We start from the raw sequence: 25,365 nt of genomic DNA, 5'->3' as shown, positions 1-25,365 counted from the left end.
TGTGGCGAATGGTCCCATCCCAGACGGGTAGTGGTTAAACCTGAGGGTCACCACGCCTCAGGCAAACGGAGACGTTGAGAAGGAGAGCCCCACATGGTAACCTCAGCCAGTGAGATAATTTAATCCACACTGTTCGTATAACTCTGTATTGCAGACCAACCATCCAACTGTACACAGGTTAAAATAACTCTTAGGCAGATTAACTTGGACAAACAAGACAGAGAAAGAAATCTTAAGTTTGGAGAGGAGGCCATGCCAGAATTCAACTGATTCCTCACCTTGAGGATTTGTGCTATCATCAGGTGGAGCTCAACATATCACAAACATTAACTCTTTCACAACCATAATCAACATTCTATACCTACTCAGTACAATTTTCTGGCATTTGTACTCTGGCTGTCTACAAAGCTCAGGATCATATTGTTTTATGAACTTTGTTAAACTCATCCGTTACCTTCACAGATTTGCCTAAAACATTCACAACATCTCACCATAGATTTGGAAATGTAAACCTGCCGACGAACAGTGCTTTTTTGTAATTGTTTATCTGTGTTTTTTCTGAGATTGTACCAATAATTGGGCCCCAATAGACACCAATGTAACATTTCTCATGAACAAATCTAGATGTGAAACTATATTCGACATGAAGCAAGCTAAAAGCAGGATTGGCTGCAGGTCAGGACAATCCAGGGATCAGGGTGACAGATCAGGCCAGGACTAGTTGAAATTTAGAACCGGAGCAGCATTATGGTTAGTGGGGTCTGGAATAATCATTGGAGAGGGGAATATGGTCAGGGATAGCGGTTGTGTGGGAGATAGGTGGCGCAGAGGCAGGATCAGCTAGTCAGTTAGATCATAGGCAGCAGAGTTTGGGAGACCTTGGTGTTATTGAAGGTAAAACATGATAAGGCCATCCAGTGGTCATTTACACTACAGCTACTAGCTCCAGCCAACCAGAATCCTGTTTACAGCTTTTCTCTATTCAGGCTTAACCTGCGATAGGGTTCGTGTAGGAGCGAAGCCACGCATCCCTTGGATATAGTGCTGCTTCCCAACAGTTAGAAATCACTAATTGCAAAACATCAGGAAGAGGTAAGATAGGATTACAAAACGTCCAGCACTTCACCAGCCCCTTTCAATGCCTTTTCAGCTCAGTTTTCACAATCCAATTTATTTAGGTTACGCAAAGTCAGCAAAGTGTCAGCGTAAGACTGTAATCTCCAGAGATTCTCACACATTTTCTCCTGCGAGTGGGATTTATATTGTCAGTTTACTGCTGCTGATTTTGTACCAATGCTGACCTTAAGCTCTACATCCTAAGATGTAAGAAAATTTGATATGTTTACAAACCTTGATTTAAAAATTTGCATTCTTGTTTCCAAATCCCTCCATGGCCTCACACACTATTATCTTTCTGACTGTCATGAACTGTCCATTCATCTAGGCATGCGCTCTTTACCATTTATGATTTCTATAGTTCTATCATTGGCAGTCATTTCTACATCAACCTACACCCAAATCTGTGAAGCTCCCTACCTAAACACACCTCTCTCTTCCTTTAAGTTGCTTCTTAAAGCTTATCTTTATGACCAAACATTGTCACATTTCCCAAAATACCTTCGTGTGGCATCAGTATTGAATTTTCTGTTGTAATTGTTTATGTGAATCTTGGAATGTTTTGCAATATTTTTGACCATAGTAGCACAGTCATCAAACTTGAATTTTAGTGGAAAAAAGACATATTTTGTTAATGTTGTTTATCTTGTATTCATCAGGACATTTGCAAGAATATCAGTAAAGGGGAACAATAGGGTGTGGCCTGGTGGCTCTGTGGTTAACACTGCTGCCTCACTGCCCCAGGGACCCACACTCAACCTTAGGTGACTGTCGTGTTGGGTTTGCACATTCTCCCTGTGTGGGTTTCCTCTGGTTTCTCCCATTTCCTCCCAAAGTCCAAAGATGTGTCGGTTAGGTGGATTGGCCATGATAAATTGCCCATCGTGTGTAGGCTAGGTGGATTAACCATGGGAAATGCGGGGTTCCAGGAATGGGGTAGGATGCTCTTCAGAGAGTTGGTGTGTACTCTCACCAATGGTCAGAATGGCCTGCTCCACACTGTAGGGATTCCATGATTGCTGCAAACATTGCGTAAAGCATTTAGTTCTACTTTTAAATTGGTAGTCTTGCAAATGTACTGATCAGAACAACTTTGGCGAAATGAGTCTTTTTTTCAGCAAACTTAATTTGAACCACTAAGTGACTGCAGCAATATTTCTGGATGAGGAAGTCATCCCAAAGCACTGTGGTGATAATGATCCTTTTTAAAAAGGTTTAAGACAGGACAGGATTGCTGTTCACCTCATTCACCTGTGGAGAGACACAAATACTGCCAAGGAATGACCCTTCTACAGACTAAATGGCGCAGCATTCACATTAAACTCAGCAAATGCTCAGCTAAACCTATTGTTTAGCTCCAGGGATTTGCATTCACTCAACAAATAAATAAATGTTTCAAATTATTTCTTTTCTTAAATGGAGTCACAGGATCTCTACCACATTGCCCAGTTAATTTCAGCATCACTCATGATCAACCATTGACAGTGACAGTGAAATACCCAGACTGAAAGCTCATCAGCACTTTTCCAATGAAACCCCATCAGTAACAACCCAGATGAAGTGTTATTGATCTTCTATGTAGCAAGGCGGATGTTATTTACAGACACTTGCACCTCTCAGCCTCATTAAACGCCTTCCACTGCATGTATGGAACAATTGCTGTACCACTCACAAGATTAAATGGATGTCAGCACAATAAAAAATATAATAATAAAAAACCTTGAATCGATAAACATTAGGGCAGTACAATAGTGTGTCCATTTGATTTCAGTTGCGTTTACTTAACGGTGATGGAATTGCCAGTCTAAATCTGCTGAAATCTTTTATAATGTTGTCACCTGTGTTTTTCTATAAATGCTTTTGCCTTTTCAATATTTTTTAAAAGCCTCCTCTAACATATTAATTAAGTGTCATTACACAGATATTTGAAAGCTAATGAAAGTTAGAATTGAAATGCTGTCATTTCGAAAGCATCGCAAGCAAGTTCAGGGGCTTTTCCCTTCAAATGTCATGTAGCTTTATCTGAAAAGTATACATTGTACTTTTGTGTTAGAAGCAACTTATTACATGATGCTTCCAGAGAATACATAAATAATGACATTTTTACCAGGAAGGTTAACAAATTTAATTAAATATTAATGGCTTCAGTGAAACTGTAAAAATTGAGTTCAGCTGCTCGTCAACACACTAGACAGAGTAAATTATGGTTCCTGTGTTATGTTATCATTCCTAGTTCTTTACTTAACTGCGTGCTTAATATCAATCCTTGATCTAATGACATGGGGGAGATTTCCTCTGTGTTGCAGAAGGAGAGAGAGATCTTGCATTTCCTGCCTTTAAGATGTCCCAAAGCACTTGTTCATTTCACATGAAAACTTCAATTACCAGGGAACATAATTTAAAAATTAGGAGATCAGCAATAAGAACTTTAACGCTCATGGGGTCATCAAGTTTTGATTAAAGTTGGTTTTGCACTATAGTCTCTTTTAATTTTGGGAGGGTGAACTGAGTGTGAAAGGCTGCTGGTGGGATACATGTCATGGCTCAATGTCTTTCCTGATGAAGGGCTTTTGCCTGAAACGTTGATTTCCTTGCTCCTCGGATGCTGTCTGAACTGCTGTGCTTTTCCAGCACCACTCTAATTCAGAATCTGTTTTCCAGCATCTGCAGTCATTGTTTTTACCTCAATGCTTACAACTCTCACCTAAGAGTGAGTTGTTTGTGTGTCCACAGGCAGTCAGAGAACTGAACACTGGGTTCTGCCCTAACACTCCTGTCAAAGACAATAAGACCATAACAAATAGAAACAGGATTAGGCTGTTTAGCCCTTCAGTCTGCTCCACCATTCAATAGAATCATGACTGATCTAGAGCTATCTTTTCACAGAATCACAGAATTATTACACTGCAAAAGGAGGCCATTTGGTCCATCATATCTGTACTGGTTCTATTATCCATTACTAATCTCCTGCACTTTCCCCATATCCCTGCACCATTAGTTTCCAAAAAAGCCATCCAATGCTCTCTCAAATGTCACCATTGAACCTGCCTCTCCACCACATTTCCAGGTTGTGCATTCCATACACTAACTACTCTCTGTGCGAAAAAATATTTTCTTCCTGTCACTCTTGCTTCATTTGCACACCACTTCAAATCCATATCTTCTCAGTCTTCTCGATCTTTATACTACCCACTCTGTCCAGCCCTGTCATGATTTTGTTTGCCTCAATGAGATGTCCTCTCAGCCTTCTTCTCTCTATGGAGAACAGTCCCAATTTCTTCAATCTATCCTCATGACTGAAATTGCTTATTCTTGGAACCAATTTTGCACTCTCTCCAATACATTCACATCTTTCCAATAACATAGCACCCGCAACTGTACGCTTTCTGTTCGATGGGTTCTTAAAGTGAGACATCTGTCCTCTCTGGCTTTCATTAGGCATGTCTGTGACTTTATATTCAAGAAAAGCAGGGATGTTAATACATATGCTTCAACCAAATATACAGCAAATATATAAGGGTTGTTATCATTTAATTCTGTGTTGTGTTTCAATCAAGTGTCACCTTTCCTTCATCACAACATGATTACACTTTCAAAGTGTTTCATTGGGTGTAAAGCAATTTAGGACATCTTGGTATCATAACAGGACTTTTTAAAATGCAAGTTTGTGCTTTCCAGAAGGAAAATGTAGCAAATGAGACAGAGTGGTCTGACACATTTAGCGTCCTTGAATGGGGAACTCATAACAACCAGCATGCTCATTTCCAATTATTACTTTTTTATTTACTCACTTTCCTTCTGGCTTTATAAGTCCTTAAAGATGGTGTCATGGAGATCTGGGCTACAGCTGGTGAGAAAGGCCTGGATCTCCTGAGAATGCTGACATTGCAATGAGTTTGGAAAGACTATGGAGTCTGGAGCTGGAGTCACAGGTTTTCAGGGGAAATAGCACATTTATGGTCACTTCGGAAGAACACCTCCCCATCCTTCAGACCCACAAACAGTGATATAAAGAAGACTTTCTTGGCTTGATGTTACTGCTGTCATATTCCTTTAACTGCTTAACTCAGTTACACATTCTAACAAAGTATCTTACTTCTCAAGACACATCATGCAATGCTTTAGATATAGCGTGTGTAGGTGGTTAGCTTGGTCACTTGCCCCTTTTCAAAATCTTTAAATATTTCTTTCTGTGAAGACTCCTAGACATCACAGTGTTATTAAAACCTCCCTTCAAATTCAAAACTAAAAGAAGGTCAATGCGTGGAAATTAGATTTAGCTATCAGGTGAAAGATATTCCAGTACAACCTGGTTCTGGGGAGCAATCTGATACTTTTTAATCGAGCGACAGAAATTGAGTGAGGAGGAAGGTGAACTTAATCTATCCCAAATGTATGGATCTCCCAGGCTAACTAAGCTCCACTGACTCCGCAGTTCTCACATCTCACAACAAACTGACAGACCAATTCATGGCACCTTGGGATAGCAAGATGAAAACTCTTTTGGTTGACATTTGTTCCCCTCCAAAAGGAGAATCAAGGGCCACAGAATATTTACAGGGTAGACCATTTAGGAGTGAGATGAGGGAAGTGAATCTGTGGAATTCTCTACCACAGAAGGCTGTGGAGGCCTCGTCACTGAATATAGAATCCCTATAGTGTGAAGACAGGCCCTTTGACCCAACAAGTCCACACCAAACCTCTGAAGAGTAACCCACCCAGACCCATTCCCCTACCCTATATTTGCCACTGACTATTGCACCTAACCGATATATGTCTGAACACTAAGGGCAATTTAGCATAACCAATTCACCAAACCTGCACATCTTTGGACTCTGGGAGGAAACCGGAGCACCCAGAGGAATCCCATGCAGACACGGGGAGAATGTGCAAATTCCACACAGATGGTCACCCAAGGCTGATGGCTGGCATCGAGACCGGGTCCCTGGTGCTGTGCAGCAGCAGTGCTAACCACTGAGCCACCATGCCACCCTTTGTTGAATACATTCAAGAAAGAGATTGATGAAGTTTTAGGTTTTAACGTTTTCAAGCGGAAGGAGAGAAAGTGGCAATATGGCATTGAGAGAAATAGCATGATCAGATTGAACGGCGAAGCAGGTCAAAGGGCTGAGTGGCCGACTCCTGCATCTAACTCCCCTGTCACCAAAAAACTAGGCAGTGTAAAAAAGAAATGGATTATGGGATGAGTCATTAAGGCTGCTTTATCCATACTTAGTTCTTTTTTTAATGATTCCTTGCCCTCCACCAGTATCAGCTGGAGAGAGCAGCATGGTTGGCAGTTCTGTCTTTTGGCCTTGAGGAAGGCATTGACATAATGGTAACATCAATGGGTGAGTAAACCGGATCCTAAGGCTACTGCTCTGGTGCTATCTGTTTTCAGCCCACTGTAGCGGATGGTGAAATTGGAATATTCGGTAAAGATCTGGCTGGCCTAATGGTGACCACATAACCGCTGCCAATTGTTGTGAAGCCATCATGTTTTATTATTGCCTTTCAGGGAAGGCAATCTCTCATCCTTACCTTGTCTGGCCTCTATGGGACTCTAAACTGCCGTCTAAAATGACCCAGCAAGCCGCTCAGTTCAGGACAATTAGGGATGGGTGATAAATGCCAACTAGCAACACCCACATCTCACAAACAAATTTAAAATAAACAAGGTCCTGAATACCTCCTCATATCATGTAAAAAGCTCCAAATCCTGATTTGAAGAAGAGTCATAGAGTCATAGAGATGTATGGCATGGAAACAGACCCTTCGGTCCAACCCATCCATGCCGACCAGATATCCCAATCCAATCTAGTCCCACCTGCTAGCACTTGGCCCATATCCCTCCAAACCCTTCCTATTCATATACCCATCCAAATGCCTTTTAAATGTTGCAATTGTACCAGCCTCCACCACTTCCTCTGGCAGCTCATTCCATAAACGTACCACCCTCTGTGTGAAAAGATTGCCCCTTAGGTCTCTTTTATATCTTTCCCCTCTCATCCTAAACCAATGGCCTCTCGGTCTGGACTTCCCAACCCCAGAGAAAAGACTTTGTCTATTTATCCTATCCATGCCCCTCATAGTATGGGAACACAACGTGGCTAACATTTATTTCCTCTGGTCGCCCTGTTATAGGCAGGATATTATGAAGCTGGAGGGGATTCAAAAAAGATTTACCAGAATGTTGTCGAGAATGGAAGGTTTGAGTTATAAAGCGAGGTTGGCTAGTCTATGACTTTTTTCCGTGGAGTGTAGGAGGTTGAGGAGTGACCTGATAGAGGTTTATAAAATCATGAGGGGTATTGATAGGTGAATGGTAGGTGTCTTTTATCTAGGGTGGGGAAGTCCAAAGCTATGGGACATGTTTTTAAGGTAAGAGGAGAAAGACTTACAAAGAACAGGAGGAGCAACATTTTTATACAGAGAATGGTTCCTGTGGAGAATGAACTTTCAAATGAAGTGGCGAATGCCAGTACAGTTACATTTAAAAGACATTTGGATCAGTACATGAATAAGAAATGTTTGGAGGGATATGGACCAAGTACAGGCAGGTGGAACTAGTTTAGTTTGGGATTAAGGTCGGCATGGACTGGTTACACCAAAGAGTCTGTTCCTGTGCTGTATGAATCTATGACTTGACAAGGCTGTTGCCAGGGTCGGAGGATTTGAGCTACAGAGACTGAATAGGCTGGGGCTGTTTTCCCTGGAGAGTCGAAGGCTGAGGGATGGCCTTATAGAGGTTTATAATATCATGAGGGGCATGGATAGGGTAAATAGACAAGGTCTTTTCCCTGAGTTGGGGGAGTCTAGAACTACAGGCATAGGTTTTGGGTGAGAGGGGAAAGATTTAAAGGAACCTAAGGGGCAACATTTTCATGCAAAGGGTGGTGCGTGTATGGAATGAGCTGCCAAAGGAAGTGGTGGAGGCTAGTACAATTACAGCATTTAAAGGCATCTGGATGGATATACGAATAGGACGGGTTTGGAGGGATATGAGCCTAGTGCTGGCAAATTGGACTAGATTAGTTTAGGATATCTGGTCAGCATGGACAAGTTGGACCGAAATGTCTGCATCCACGTTGTACATCTCTATGACTCTATGACTTTGCGACAGTGAATCTGAATATTTATTTTAGACTAGTTCAGGAGCTCAATGATTGTAAAGGGCTTCGGAGAATCCTGAAGTTGTGAAAAGAACCTCATCAATCACTATATCCTGCTCACCACTTCAGGAAAGTGGAAAATTAATTTGAAAGCTCATGGTCTCACTTTGTTTAGAAATTCACAGACACTCACAAATTCTTACAATCTTACTAATGATTGAAGGCAACTCTCTGGACATGTGTAAGTCACAGGTATTCAAAACTCAGTCCTTATCAACAGAATGCAATAGGTTGCCCACAGAAAAAGTCCTCAAGAAAGGAGGGGTGTGGATCACAACCTGACCTTTTGATTCCCCACCATGGATGTTCTCTGACTCTCAAAATGACACTCCGCAGTGAAACCATTCAGGTTGCAATGCTGGATAAACACAAGGGGCCAGTTGAAGTCAAGAGAATGAATTTATAGAGTTGTTAGTCAAGTGGAAAAAAAGTATACAGTCTGGTTTCCTTATGTAGGAGATGTCAGTGTCCTGTCAACTCTCCCTCTCTCCTGAAAACTGACTCTTTTGTTTGGTTAAAGGTTGGCCACCTGCATTTCAATCCTAAAAAATAAACACTACACTTATATTAAAAAAGGTTGGCAATCCATCTTGCTCATTTTGATTGTAAATCTCACCCCTCAAAAGCACGCACTTTTGACATCTCTTGTGGAACAGGGTGCTTATACAATTAGAGATTGAGGATGGAAACAAATGTGGCATTGTGCATACAGAACAGGGTCAGGAGCTGATACCGCAGCCAGCAGCTACTGCTGACCAGTGGACTAATGTTTAGAGAAGACCAGAATTCACTGTAAAAATGATGATTCCCTCCCTGACATTATGGGCTAATAGCTACCCATTAAGACTAACCCACAAATGGAATGTTACTATTCATTATCCAGAGAAAGAAGGGGTTTTGATCTTCACAGCCAAGATCCACCTATCACAGCAAGTTCTGTGATTTGTATTGATGACTGGAAGTGGTCACAGAAATGGTGCAGATAAATGGAATCAATTAAGACTCTGTAATTTGAGCCTATTTATGGCTGGTTGTGACTGCCTCATGCGAAGTCAAATTAAGTCTGTTCTCATAAAATGCCCCATATGAATGAATGGTGGTTGTTTCATGTGGTCTCAGTCATTCCAGGAGAGCCTGTCAGAATGTGCCCTGGGGGATGAGATGTATTTGGTTACAAAGGCCCCCTGGTTTGATCGAACTGAGGAAACTGTTTTTTCTTTGGCTCAGGGGATCTGTTAAAAGTTATACATCGATGTCTGCACAACTAACATCATGCTTCTTGAATCAACTAATCATGGACATTTCACTGTAAAAGACACAAAGTCAATTGTGCAAAGCTTTTGCAAAGGTGAGAGCAACCTCTACTTTGCATGCATCTCACACACACCTACACTTACTCCCACTTCACGATTAGTTAGTGTCTGTTTCTCAAAGAAACACAGTGAAAGGAAGATAAGCCTTAGTAAGAAAAGGGTCAGCATTTCCACCTTCTTTAAATGTGTAACTGGCTGCAGTAAGTGATTGGCTATTTCTGCTATCTCAGTGATGGAGTGAAAGTGTGCAAAATAAACAGGTTACTGCTTCTCTCCCAAAAGCAGAGAAAGGAATTTTGTGCCAGTGCATTTTGAGGGATTGTTTAAGGACATTTGCACACAGCGACTTCTGCTCTTAGGGTCATGGAGTCATAGTGTTGTACAGCATGGAAACGGATCCTTTGGTCCAACTCGTCCATGCCAACCAGATATCTTGAATCAATCTAGTCCCATTTGCTAGCATTTGGCCCGTCCTTCTAAACCCTTCTTATTCATTTATCCATCCAGATGCCTTTTAAATGTTCTAATTGTATTGGCAGCTCAATCCATGCATGCACAGCCTCTGCATGAAAAAGTTGGTCTTTGGGTCCCTTTTAAATCTTCTCCGTCTCACCTTAAATATATGTCCTTTAGTTTTAGGCTCCCCTACACTAGGGAAAAAGACGTTGACGATTCACCCTATCCACGCCCCTAATGATTTCATAAACCTATGTGAGGTCACCTCTCAGATGCCAAAGCTCTGGGAAATATAACCATAGCCTGTTCAGCCTCTCCCTATAACTCAAACCCACCAATTCCAGCAACATCCTTAAAAATCTTTTTTTGAAAGTTTTCAGGTTTAACAATATCTTTCCTATTGCAGGTAGACCAGAATTCAATGCTGTGTTCCAAAAGTGGCCGAACCAATATCCTGTCCAGCTGCAATATTACATGCCAATACTCAATGCACTAACCAATAAAGGCAAGCGGACCAATGCCTCTTCACTATCCTATCAACCTCCGACTCCTCTTTGAGGAATGACGAACCTGCAACTCAAGGCCTCTTTGTTCATCAACAATCTCCAAGGCCCTACAATTAATTCAATGAAGTGCAGCCCCAAACCTTTCATCAGTGTCAAGAAAAAGACCGTGAGGACTCTTACATCCACAAGCACATTTGTAACTTCAAGACATCATTTTCTTTTTGCATTGTTTTAGGTACAGGAGGAAGCCATTCAGATCCTCAAGATATCTCCTACATTCTGAGAGAACTTGGCTGATTTGTCTCTGAACCTCATCCAACTGCTTTGGTTTCATATCCTTGAACAACCTCCTGCTGCTTCAGCAGAATTCTGCCCATTGTTTCCATTTGTAGCAAATAGAAATTGTAAGAGTGGTGCTAAAACTGAGAGGTTATACTCATCTAAAGAGATTAAACAGGAAACACAGAAACATAGAAAGTAGGAGCAAGATTTTGGTCTTATTCAGTCCTTCGAGCCTGCACCACGATCCAATATGATCCTGGCTGATCATCCAACTCAGTCCCTATTCCTGCTTTCTCCTCATACCATTTGATCCCTTTAGCTTGAAGAACTATAACTAACTCCTTTTTGAAAACATTCAATGTTTTTGCCTCAACCATTTTCTATGGCGGAGAATTCCATAGGCTGACCACTCTCTGGGTGAAGACATTTCTCCTCATCTTAGTCCTAAATGACCAACTTTGTATCTTCGACTGTGACCCCTGGTTCTGGACAGCCTGGTAATTGGGAACTTCTTTCTTACAGTTACCCTGTCTAGAACTGTTAGAATTTGTAGGTTTATAGATCCCCTTCATTCTTTGAAACACCCGTGAATATAATTCTAATCCCAGTCCGAACTAATCCAGTCTCCCAGAAAGACAGAAAGTTGGACTGATTGAGATAGTTAATGAGCTTTGAGAAGATTTTTAGCTCAGGCTGAGGTTCTGGATGTAAGTTTGCTCGCTGAGCTGGAAGGTTTGTCACCAGACTAGGTAACATCATCAATGAGCTTCCAGTGAAACACTGGTGTTAATGATCTGCTTTCCATTTACTAGAACCAACGCCATTTGACAGAGCGCCACCGTGAACAGCTGTACTTCCTGCATGAATGCCTAAGGAAACAGGTATTGTCAAAAATAAATAGAAAGCAGGTCACTAACACCAGTGCTTCCCTGGAGGCTCACTGATGACATTACCTAGTATGGTGACAAAACGTCTGAAAATGAAACTTCCAGCTCAGTGAGCAAACTTACATCCAGAGATAGTTAAGTTTATGATAGGAGCATGAGGAGTTGATATAGAGTTTTTTCCACTTGAGGAAGAGACCAATATTGGATATTACAAATAGAACAGAGTAACTAATAAATCTAACAAGGAATTCAGGAGAAATATCTTTATCCAAAAAGTGATTAAAAGATGAAACTCACTACCACATTAGGTGGTTGAGGTAGCTGGTGTAGATGAATTTGAGAGGAAGCTAGATAAACAGAGAGTGTGAAAAGCAACATGCAAATATGGTGAGGTAAAGAAGGGAGTAAGAGGTCTCGATTGGAACAGACATGCGGACTGGTTGGATTGAACGCCATATTACTGGGCTGCAAACATCAGAAGAATCTGTGTAATTAACATCGGAACAATAATTTTTTAAAATATTATTTCATGAGTTTCCAGCTCAGCGAGCAAATTTACATCCAGAACCTCAAAATGAGCTGTTTGGGTGGCACAGTGGCTCAGTGGTTAGCACTGCTGCCTCGTGGCACCAGGGACCTGGGTTTGAGACCAGCCTTGGGCAACTGTCTGTGTGGAGTTTGCACATTATCCCTGTGTCTGCGTGGGTTTTCTCCGGGTGCTCCAGTCTCCTCCCCCAGTCCAAAAGATGCACAAATCGGGTGAATTGGCCATGCTAAATTGCCCGTAGTATTAGGTGCATTAATCAGAGGGCAAGTGGGTCTGGGTGGGTTACTCTTTGGAGGGTCGGTGTGGACTTGTTGGGCCGAAGGGCTTGTTTCCACCACTATAGGGAATCTAATCTAATCTTAAAAAAAAAGAGCTACAAATCTTCTCAAAATTTGTTATCTATATCAGACCAACTGGGCCAGCATTTATTGTCCATCCTCAATTTCCCAGAGGGCAGTTAAGAGTCAGCCACATTGCTGTGGGACTGGAGTCACATGTAGGCAAGAACAGATAAGGAAAGACTTGCATCTTTAAAAGGACATTAGTGAACGAGATGGAGTTTTGCAACAATCAACCGTGATCACATTAGACTAGCTCTTAACTGCTGATTTTTAATTGAATTCAAATTGTCACCATTGTCCATGGTAGAAATTAAATTCATATCCCAGCTCGTTACCCTGAGAGTTTTGGATAATTAACACATTAACATTAGCCATTAACATTAACATTAGTCCATTAAAATTACCACAACCTACCAAATTCAGTTCATGGAAATCATTCAATTTGTTGAAATTAATGGCTCTGCAGTGCTGAGGGGAAAAGATTGGATCTTTTATTTTAACGTTACCCCATTTTCCAATGCAACCTCTCATATGTAATAAATCATGCACTCAAGCCTTAGCCCTTGCGTTTTTATTCCACAGACTGATTCAAACCAGCTAAATTGCCTCACAGAAAACAGAATCGAACCGTGTCCTGTTAATAATCTGGGGGAAACCTGGCAAACATCATTTCTCTTCAAGAAAATTACGTTCAAGTGGTTTCCTCATCATTATGGAATCTCAGATGTCAGGCAAGTCATATCAGTGTTCTTTCTAACATGTTTATGACCATTTTTAACTCTCATAACCATGTTGAAATATATGTTTCCAATTAGCACGGAAAATGATGGTTTCTCGAGATAACAAAGTAAAACGTTTCTTTGGCTGTCTCAGCAGTTGCACTTCATTCTTAACCCTCAAATATGAGTTGGTGAGGTCAGAGTATGTAAAAAAACAAAGGCGTCTTTCAGTGAATCAAAAAGGGGCTCCATACAAGCTCATTGACCACCCATATTAAGTTACGCTTAGCAGTGCTATTGCTGAATTTTCTCAGAATAAATGTTCCTCTGCAATTTTAAAGACTTGTTAAAACTTCGGTTAAGTTTGTCAATGTTCCTTTAATGTGGCAGAGGAGTTTGATTGCATCACCATTGATTCCTGTTCTATCATTTTATTTTCGTTCTTACAATGTGGTCTGTCTTTCTCTCACCCTGTACTTGCTGCCCGAAGAATGTTCAAGACAATGGGAGGGGCTCACCTGGTTATGTCAAAAGGCAATTAAGAGTCAACCATGTGAGACTGGAGTTACACATTGACCAAACCACACAATGATAATGAATTTCCTTCCTTCGATATTATCCCACCATCATTTCCTAGTACTTGTTAACTTCTGACAGCTTCTTATTTACAGATATTTTCATTATTTTCAAATTCTCGGGCTTGATTTTAAAATCAGAGTCTCACAATTACTTGTCACGTAAACTTAATTCGTGCAACACATTAAAATGAGAACGGCAAATCATATGACATTTGGCATTTTTAAGTTCCATTCAGTCCTGAGTCTCAAGCAAATATTTATTTCATTATAGGCATTCGCCATCATCCAGGAAATTTGCACATCCGTCACTTTAATGGTGGATCATTAGGAAGGAACTGTAGAATTCCAGCCATAGTTGCCTCTCTGTTTCACCATGGACAAAAGGAAATATCAAAACTCAATGTGTGTAAGACAAGTGTCTGATTGAACTTCAATTGTATTTTCCAAACAACAAATTGGACTCAAAGCATTTCTCTCTACAGATGCTGTCGCATCTGCTGAGTTACTCCAGGACTTTTTGTTTTTATATTCTGTTGTACTATGATGATTTCCCTCAACCAAACTAGGCTGAGTGAATCTCAAAATGTCGAGGTACAATACACATGATTGGAATCAACAGACATATCACCCCTTATTTGGAAAAGAAAGACTTTGAATTTCAGAAAGTGTCATGATGATGTATTCTAACATACATGCAAATTGAACCTATAATTATAATCCGGTTTCTTTGAGAAAAGAGGGAATATAGCCAAAAACTGACCAAGAATATGAATTCTTAACCAGTAAGCTTAAGGAATTATACATACCTTTCAGGCCAACTTACCAGCTATCCTAGTCCCATTTGCCAGCATTTGGCCCATATCCCTCTATTCCTATTCGTATAGCCATCCTGATGCCTTTTAAATGTTATAATTATACCAGCCTCCACCACCTCCTCATTCCATACACACACCTCCAATTGCCTGGAAGACCTGTGTGGATTATGCTTAGCCTGGAGAGATCCTATGGAATGTCATACCTGATGACTGACATGGAAGCTTCATAATGAAGGACTTCAGAAGAAAGGAACACACAGCAAACTGAACTGTAATTTCCTGTGAGTTATCTCAGAATATGAGCATGATGGGAGAAAGAACAGCAGGCTGGCTTGAATACTTTTTTCTGTTTTCTCAGTCTACAATTATATAAGGACAGGGGTTAAAAGCCAATTTCAACCTTGGTCCATGTATGCTGGTGGACAGAGTTGTGTGCTAAGTAGGTCACAGCTAAGGAAACTCATCGTCATCCCGGTGTAGCAAGTAAAAAAGAAAGGACGTCTCTCTCTCTCTCTCTCACACACACACACACACATCAGAAAGCAAGTGGAATCCCAGCCAAAAGGGAACATGAGAACTGTCTTTAAGTTGACCTGCAAAGCCAAGGATCTTGAAGTCAACAGCTCACTTACTGATATTAGTGCCACCATATCACCCAAAGTAGTAACTACAACATCCCATTTTTACTCTTCACAGATTGATTTGTACATTTCCTTAAACATTTTTCTTTGGACTCCCCTCTCATTTCTAGTTTGTGTCCATGTGTTTTGCATTATTATTTCATCTTGCGGTTAGTGAGTAATAAACTCACTCTTTCGTTAATTCAAGAAAACTCCATTTATATGTGCTTCTTTTAAAGTATAAAATCATTTGATCACAGAAAAAACCCTCTGCAAGGGAAAGGATCTTTTTTTCAAATTGACCTTGTTCCAGAAGACCTGAATAGGGAAGGCAAACAAAAAAAAGGAGAAACAGTTAATCCCCATAGCTCCTCACCCAGGAACACAATAATTTGGGGTTTCATGACTGGAACAGTGATAAATTTGGGAATCTTACCCAGAGGGCTGGTCGTAACAAAAGTCACATCTAGAGGAACTACTTTGGTCATCTGCTTTAAAAATCAGCAGAAGCTGATTGCAAACAGAGAGCATTCCATTGAAAGCCATTGAACTAGTTGCAAGCTATTGAGGCAGCCAAGGTAATAAACATCAATAACTTAAAGGAACTCCTCCCACCACATGTTCCAACTTCATGTTCATTTAAAAACCACTCTCCTGGGAATGCAACAAAATAAAGTCTCAGGGTTTATTGAGATTCTTTGCTTAACCAGGCCATTCTTTAATTTGACAAAGTTGTTCTTGCTGCCACAGTCTTATAATGTCAGATATGATCTGTGATATCTTTGGTAGATTCATGAACAATAGTTATACTTATTAGTATTAGTTGAGGCTATTGATACAGAGTACCCACACAATGTCTCATGTGGAAGAAAGCCTGGATCTTTATTAGACAATGAAGGTTTATTACATATTACTTAGTAGTTAGAAAACCCTATATCTAAGATACATGATACATACTTAAGTTGAACATCAGGTTCAACTTAAGAGTAACTATTCATGATTACTTTAGCTAGGCACTGCTCCAGGAAAGCAACCAACATAATCAAAGACCCCTCCCATCCCGGTTATACCCTCTTCCATTGGGCAGAAGATATAAAAGTTTGAAAATGCACACCAACAGATTCAAGAGCAGCTTCTTCCCCACAATTATCAGACTTATGAACAGAACTAAATAAGTTTAGATTCCCTACAGTATGGAAACAGGCCCTTCGGCCCACCAAGTCCACACCGACCATCTAAAGAATAACCCACCCAAGACCCAATCCCCTACCCTACATTTATCCGGACTAATGCACCTGTGGGCAATTTAGCATGGCCAATTCACCTGCCCTGCACATCTTTGGATTGGGGGAAGGAAGCCAGAGTACCCAGAGGAAGCCTACGCAGACATGGGGGGAATGTGTAAATTCCACACAGCCAGTCACCTGAGGTGGAAATCAAACCCGGGTCCCTGGCACTGTGAGGCAGCAGTGCTAACCACTGAGCCACCGTGCCGCCCTCTTGTTTATTAGAGTTGATCTTTCTCTGCACCATCACTATATCCTGCATTCGATGATATTGCCCTGATGCACTTACGTAAGATATGATTTGTCTGGTTCGCATGCAAAACAATATTTTTCACTGTATTTCAGTACATATGACAATAATAATAAATCAAATCGAATACATGCTGCTAATGCTATAAACAATCACTGAAGCATTCTGAAAACTGGTTAGCATCTCCCAGGGACAGACCTTTAGATCCTGACAGTCAGAAGTTAAGCTTTTCGGTTACTAATTGCCTTATGCAATAACTTTTGTTTCCACTTTAAAGCACCCACCTTCATCCAATAAATTCTAGGCCTGCCACAAAAAATGACTGAAATAATTTTAAGTTGCAACAGTATTGTTTCACCTTCATCAGTTTCTGATAATTGTATGGGTGTTTCTGTGATAGATGAACGGGTTACAAACAATGTTTAAAATTCCAGAGAAAATGTGTGATAATTAATAACGCTATTTATTTTAAAATGTATAAAAAACATGAACTGCTGGAATGATTTAGCTGGGTCACTCACTCTGAGGCTATGAATACACAGAATACCTACCACCATACTGATTAATGTTTGTAAAAATGATCACATAAATCCTGTCTGCGATACAGACATTGGCAATAATGCAGATCCCTGTTGCTTAAGCTTTGTTCCATTTTACTCCTACAGGGCTCCAAACATTGTCCTTTCAGTTGCTTATCTAGCTACCTTTTGAAAGTTGTAAAATCTTTGCAAGCTCTGTTTAGAGAAAGTGAGGAATTATACAAAATATTATTTTTGTAACTAAGAATGAATGATTACTTAAATCACAGGGGAAATCAGAAGAACATCAATAGTTTATTGAATAATAAAATCCAACCTGCAAGACTTCACTTTTCCATAACGTACTGATTGAGTTTTGCATGTGATGTGTATTACTCATAGGTTTCTGGGGACTGTTGCACAGGTTTCATTTTTCGAAGTCTTGCAAAGATTTACAACCTCGTAGAAGCAGACAATGTTCATTGAAAACAGCAAAAACTTGCAGTTGACATCATGAAATGTCCCAAGATGCTTCATGGGAGGGTTCATCAAAACAGTTCAAAACATCCCAGAGGAAGATCAGGACAGACAACCAACAGGCCCTCTGGGCCAACAAGTCCACACTGACCCTCCGAAGAGTAACCCACCCAGACCCATTCCCCTCTGACTAATACTATGGGCAATTTGACATAGCCAGTTCATCTAACATGCACATCGTTGAACTGTGGGAGGAAGCCCACGCGGACACGAGGAGAATGTGCAAACTCCACACAGAGAGCTGCCCGCGGCTGGAATCAAACCTGGACCCCTGGCACTGTGAAGCAGCAATGCTCACCACTGAGCCACTGTGCCACCCTAAACGTAGCCAAAAAAAGTAAAGAATAGAAGCATTACTGTTCTAAAGTTTACACAATTATTATATTTTAGGACTCCATCTTTTGATTTATAAATGAGTTGTAGTTTTTGGATAGTCACCTGAAATATAGGTTAATTGAGAGCGATCATCTGATTTGTGCTGGCATCTATCTGATTGCGAAATCTAGGTATAATTAGTAAGGGTCAAAGTGAAGATCCAAACGGCTTTAGTGAAAGTGAAGTGTTCAATATTTACAATTGAGGACAAATAAAAGCTGTTGTGATGCCCACAAAGAGGAGGTGATGGCCGAGTGGTATTATTGTTGGACTCTTAATCCAGAGATCCAGGTAATGTTCTAGGGACACAGGTTTGAATCCCATCAGGACAGAAAGTTGAATTTGAATTCAATAGATATCTGGAATTTAGAATCTAATGATGACCATGAATCCATTGCCAAATGTTGGGATAAAGCCATCTGGTTCACCAATGACCTTTAGGGAAGGAAATTGCCTTCCTTGTCTGGCCTACATGTGACTCTAGACCCACAGCAATGTGATTGACTCATAATTGCACTCTGGGCAATTAGGGATAGGTATTAAATGCTAGCCTGACTTATCCCTTGCAGACAACTTTTGGGAGACAGAATTCAATTACTCCTTTCAGGATTCCCAGGTGACTGTCTTTTACAGTCATACTATCTATATGCCTAGTCCAGTTCAGTTCCTGGTCACTGGTTAGACACCAGAACGCTGATTGTGGCAGTGCCATTTATGGGAATGCTACCTAATGTCACGGTGAGATGGTTACATTTTCTCATGTACCTTGGGCCATGAAGGGCCAAAGGCATTGATTGGGGAGAATGAATTGGCATGAATGTGGCATGGGTAGTATGAGGATCATGAGGGCCGGAGGGTCTTTGTGATCTTACTGCAACTGCGATGAAAATCCCACATAAACACACACACAATACTTTGCAGGTACATACACAGCAAGTCTTAGAAGAATGTGTGGTCTATATAAATGCTACAAAACTAATTTAAACTTGTAATATTATGATAACGATTATTGCTCAAGAGAGTGAAAACCCCACCGGTCTTATTTCGGTTGCCTTAGAGTACCGTTGTATATTTCCATCTGTGATGTCTGCTAGAAGCACAATTTAGAACTTCTGAGCAGAAATGAGCTGCATTACGAGAATAAATCGGCTGTTAAAGCTACATTGCATACATGGCCATATCTGGTATGGAAAATTAGCATTATCGCCAAAAACCCACAACTTCCTCAATTACCTTCTATTTCAGTTCAAAAGGCACGGCAGCTATCAGTGGGGTTTATTTTTTTCTCGCAGATGGAGGGGCAACTTCTAAACATTCAAAACCTGATATGACATGCATCTTGCCACAGCTTCCTCTCTCTCCAAATCAGCTGCGCTCTGTCAGGGCTGAGCATCTGTTATTTTATTATCTCTCACTATGCCTTACACCGAGAATATTGTCTGTAACTTGACACTTAGTTGGCTCTTGGTTTTCAACTTTATGGCTGTGAAATGAGTCAGGCTGTTGCCTCAGATTTTATGTGTGTTGTTTTAAGAGGCTCTTCAATGCTGGAGCACCAGAGGGGAGCCAGTACTTGGTCTGGCACATGGGAACAGAATCAGGAGGGTGCACCCTCAGAACAAAAATAAATTATTCTTTAAGGCTTTTAGGAATCTTCGATGAATACAGAAGCAGATGCAGTTTGCTCACAGCAGCAATTGGATACACAAGTGACAGACTGAAAGGATGTTTACACTTTAGGTGATGAACTTCAGTTTGATGGTAGATTTGGGAAATCACTGTACACCTAGCCCTTCTGAACCCCTTCTCATCCATGTCTTTCTGAAGGACACTTAGCTCATTTTACAACTGAATGTCACCAACTCTCTGGGGGTGGAGAAGTTCAAAGGTTCACTAATCTGTAGGTGAAGACATTTCTCCTCATCTCAGTCCTAAGTCCTTGTTCTTAAAACTGTAATCTAATAGCTTTAGATGCTCAAGCCGAGGGAAACAGCCTTCCAGAACCTGCACTTCTGAGTCCTTTCAGAATCTTATGTGTTTTGATCAGATGACTTTTAAATACCATAGAAAATGAATACATTTCACTCCCTCTCTCCTCAAAGGGGTAAAAAACAACCCTTTTCTTTCAGAGGTTTATCTCCACATATTGCTTTATTTGATAGATTGTGTTTTACATATGCATAAATGGTGACACATGGAAAAATATGTCATCTGTGAATTGAAGGTGAAGTTGACTGAAGATTGTAACACCAGATTAATGTGTTTCATGTTGATTAGAAACGTAAATACAGTAGTAGGTCATTGAGACCCTTGATGCATTGGTTTCAATGTTTCATAAGTCCCTAGATTCTTGAGCAATCCCTGTGGATTCCAGGGGACAAAACAACCATGTTGTTTAGGAAAAGTAGGAGGGAAATACAGGGTACTACAGGCTAGTTAATCTGGCATTAGAACAAAGAACAATATAGCACAGGAACAGGCCTTTCAGCCCTTCATGCCGGCGTCACCACATTTTGTCCTTTCATACTGAAACTGTCTCCATTTACAGGATCCATATCCCTCGATTCCCTTCTGATTCATGTATTCACTGAGGTGTTTCTTGAATGCTGCTATTGTGTCTGCTTCCACCACCTCCTCTGGCAGAGTGTTCCAAGCACTCACCACCCTTTGTGTGAAGAACATGCCTCACACATCTCTTTTAAACTACCCCACCTCGCATCTTGAACTAATGTCTCCCTAGTAATTGACCCCTCCAACCTGGGAAAAAGCCTCATACATTTCACTCTATCAATGCCATTCACAGTCTTCTTAACTTCTATCAGGTCGCATTTAAACACCATAGAAAATGAACCCATCCCTCTCCATTTCTCCTCAAAGGGTAAAAAATACAACCTCCTGCATGCTAGTGAAAACAAACCCAGTCTATCCAACCTTTCGTCATAGCTAAAATCCCCCCATACCAGACTACATTGTGGTAAACCTTTTCTGAACTATCTCCAAAGCAACCATATCTTTCTGGTAGTGTAGTGACCAGAACTGTAGACAATATTCCAAATGTGGCCTAACTAAAGTTCTGTAAAGCTGCAGCATAACTTGCCTCTCTTTATACACAATGTCTCTTCTAATGAAGGCAAACATGCCATAAGCCTTTTTTACTACCTTATCTACCAGCACTGCCACTTTCAGTGATCTGTAGACCTGCACACCCAGATCCCACTACATATTAATCCTCCTTAGGATTCTGCCATTCACTGTATAATTTCCACCAGTACTTGACCTTCCAAAATGCATTATTACTTGTATGGGAAAAAACCCTCCAACTTATTATTAAAGATGTGATAACAAGTCACTTAGAAAATCACAGCTATGATTGAGAAGAATCAACCAATGTAATTTCTGAAGGCCAATTTGGTTTGACAGATCAGTTACATTATTGAGGTTGTATCTGGTGGGGTAGATAACAAGAGATTAGTAGATATAATGTATTCAAATTTTCAAAAAGCATTTGAGATTAGGACACGAAAATGAGGACTCATGGGATCAGAGTTAATATGTTAGCATTGAGATTTTGGTTAATGCATGGAAATCAGCACGAGAAGAAACATTGCATTTTCAGGTTGGCAGATTGCAATTAGTGGGTTATTGCAAGATCTGTGATTTGGCCTTAGCTATCTATAATCCAGATTTACAATTTGTAGTGTTTTAATTGTTTTTTTTAATTGCTCTGTGTTTGATAATGTGAATCTAGTAACTGATCTGTATTCACTGTGATTGGTTGCTTAAAGCCTCTGAGCAAAGTTAGCAGATAAGACATAAGTTACTTGCAAGCTGAACTCCAAGCATGGTAGAAATTTTGCGATAACATAGAGAATTAAAACTCTTGCAAATAAACATGTTACCCGCTTAGAAACTATTGTCCTCTCTGCTTTACTTTGAGATAAATAAATTATGTATTGCATTCAATTTTATTAATGACACAAAGTTAGGTGGAAAACTAAGCTGCTAGGATTATGTAGGATGACAGTAAAATTAACATGCAAGGACTGTGAGCAGTTAGGAAAGAAATATTATGTTACATGTTATAACAAAGTCATTGGAAAGTATAGAAGTCCTACAATTTTATACAGGCTACATTGTGGTGTTTAGTTCCCTTACCTATGTGAAATATGCTTCTCTCAAAGGGATTGCAGTGTCAAATTACTAAATCAGTTCCTGGTCTGATGGGATTTTCCTGTGACAAGAGACTGAGTAATCTCGGTCTATGCTCTCTGGAGTTTAGAAAAATGGGAGGTAGTCTCATGAAGAAATTGTCAGGTTCGTTCCTGAAAAAGATGATTTTCCCTGCTTGTGGAATCTGGAATTTTGGGTCGCTAGTACAGTATGAGAGGTCGGCCATTTTAGACTAAGATGAGGAAAGATTTCTTCAGACAAATGGTTGAGAATCTTCAGAATTTTCTATCCCAGATATTATGGACTAGGCCAGGGCCCCTCAAAACATTTCCAGAAAGTACCCCAGACACTAACTTCATCAGTTGTTTTAAGCAGGTGTAACACGGATATTCCAGAAGTGATGCAGTTGGTCAAACCACTTAGTTTTAAACAAAACAGAATTTATTTACAGGATTACCGAATAAAACACAAACAGAAGAGAACAGAATACCGAATAACCTAACCTATCCGAAAACCCAACAGATCATCCCAATGTAGTGATGTTGTTCCAAATACTTGCAACAATCCCCATAAACACCCCTTGGAACAAAAGGTGAAATAAAACAGAAGATCTTGCAGATGAGATGTCAGAGAGAGATGAGTATCAGCATGGATCTGCTTGTTTGGGTCTAGCAGCTTTAAACCACTACTGCTTTCAGTGAATAGTCAGACCAATCCAAACCAAGCTGAGCTGGGAGAACTGGCCCCTCCCCTTTCATTGTACAAATGTTTGTTTTTAACTCGAAATCCTTTTGCCTGAGGCAGTATCTGTTAGCTCGAATCAAAGGGCAGTACATTGGTTCAGTGGTTAGCACTGCTGCCTCACAGCGCCAGGGACCCGCATTCAATTACTCCTCGGTTAACTGTCTGTGTGAAGTTTGCACATTCCACCGTGTGCTCCAGTTTCCTCCCACAGTCCAAAGATGTGCCAGTCAGGTGAATTGGTCATGCTAAATTGCCCATAGTGTTAGGTGCGTTAGTCAGGAGTTAATAGAGGGTAGGGTAATGGGTGTGGGTGTGTTACTCTTCAGAGGGTTCGGTATGGACTTGTCGGGCTGAAGGGCCTGTTTCCATACTGTAGGGAATCTAATCTAATCTAATCTAATCAAATTGGTCCAAAAACCCATCCAAGCCCAGACGTTTTAGAACTTGTGTTTTTACGACCTCCTGAAAAGAAAGCCAAGGACAACATAACCTTGTAAAAGGAGTAGCATTGTCATACAGAGGACTGTGAAATATATTTAAGACTGTGAGCAATAGATTGTGCTAAGAGGATTCAGGGATTTAACACTAGTGTGGGAGAGTAGAACTGAAGTATATTGATTGCAGGAATTATATAGGATGGTGAAGCAACCCATGAAGAACACAGAGCCAATAGCTGCTCAATTTCTTTAGTTCTTGTTTTTAAGCTACTCAGCCATTCAATTTGACACGGACCTCAACCCCCTTTACCTGCCTGGTTACATATAACTTAATACAAAACCTAACAAAATGCATCAATCTCAATCTTGAAACTTCAAATTGACCACTAGAGTTAACAAGGTTTGGAGAAGAGAGTCCCAGATTTCATTACTCTTGATTAGATTGGATTCCCTACAATGGGGAAATAGGCCATTTGGCCCAACAGTAACCCATCCTGATCCATTCCCCTAACCTATATTTACCCCTGTCTAATGCACCTAACAGTACGAGCAATTTAGCATGGCCAATTCACCTGATCTGCACATCTTTGGTTTGTGGGAGGAAACAGGAGCACGCGGAGGAAACACACACAGACCCGGGGCGAAAGTACAAACTCTACACAGACAGTGGTCCAAGGCAGGAATCAAACCCGGGTCCCTAGTGCTGTGAGGTAGCAGTGCTAACCACTGAACCACTGAGCCACTGTTCCACCCCCTTCATGTGAGGAACTTTCTTAATGACATCCTTTCTTAATGATAGAGGTCCAAATTCAAGCTCATGATCAAAAGGAACTGATTCTTGTTGCCTAACTATCTATTCTTTCAGTTGCCTAAAACACCTCAATTATGTTGCCTTCAGTCCTTTGTAATCCAAACTAATTTTTGGAGCATGGCCCTTCTAACTTAACCTGCCAGGGTTTGTACATCGGATTTAGGGTCAAGTCCTGATTTAGATCGACATTGAGGATGGGGCTCACTTTAGAAGTTTTGGTTATGTGTGTGATAGAGAGGAAAAGAGATTTGAAACCATACGAACCAACTGCTACAAGTTGCCAAAGGATGCTTCCATACAGTGAAATTCATTGCTCACTTACGTTTTTTTTGGATGAGACGTTAAATTCCATATCTGCCTTCTTAGGGAAAGATCACGAGGGCATCATTTCTGACAAGGGTAGAAAAGCACACAGTCTAAAAGACAGGTTATGCAGGGATTATCTAAAACAAAAACTAATTGGATTAAATCATGCAAGCAAATCATTATGGAGCAGTGCCTTTTCCTCATGGAGAAAGAATTATTATTGGCAGACTATCGAACTCTCCAAATCTGATTACCTCATGTTGGTGGCATCTTCCATTACTCTGAAGCATGAAGTTCTAATGATAGTTTATAATACTGGCTCCCATGTGCATTCTTGTTCCACAGCTAGAAGAATTAATGCAATCCTAATATTTAGACCAACATAACTATCCCTCTCATTCTTTTGGCACAGCAATCAGTCTATGAAATAAATTACAGTCTCAAATGTGCTTAAGAAAACAAGGAGCAAGCTAAGGTCATTTGGCCCCTCTAGTCTGCTTCTCTCAATATGCTGTGTGTAATTCACATCAACTTAGACTTTCTCTGATTTCTGTGATTTTGTTCTTTTGCTTGCACAGG

The sequence above is a fragment of the Chiloscyllium plagiosum genome, unplaced genomic scaffold (assembly GCF_037043375.1).
Source record: "Chiloscyllium plagiosum isolate Xiang-an unplaced genomic scaffold, Cpla_swu_hap1 HiC_scaffold_11, whole genome shotgun sequence".
NCBI classification, from domain to species: Eukaryota; Metazoa; Chordata; class Chondrichthyes; order Orectolobiformes; family Hemiscylliidae; genus Chiloscyllium; species Chiloscyllium plagiosum.
Note: the sequence above shows the minus strand (reverse complement) of the source record.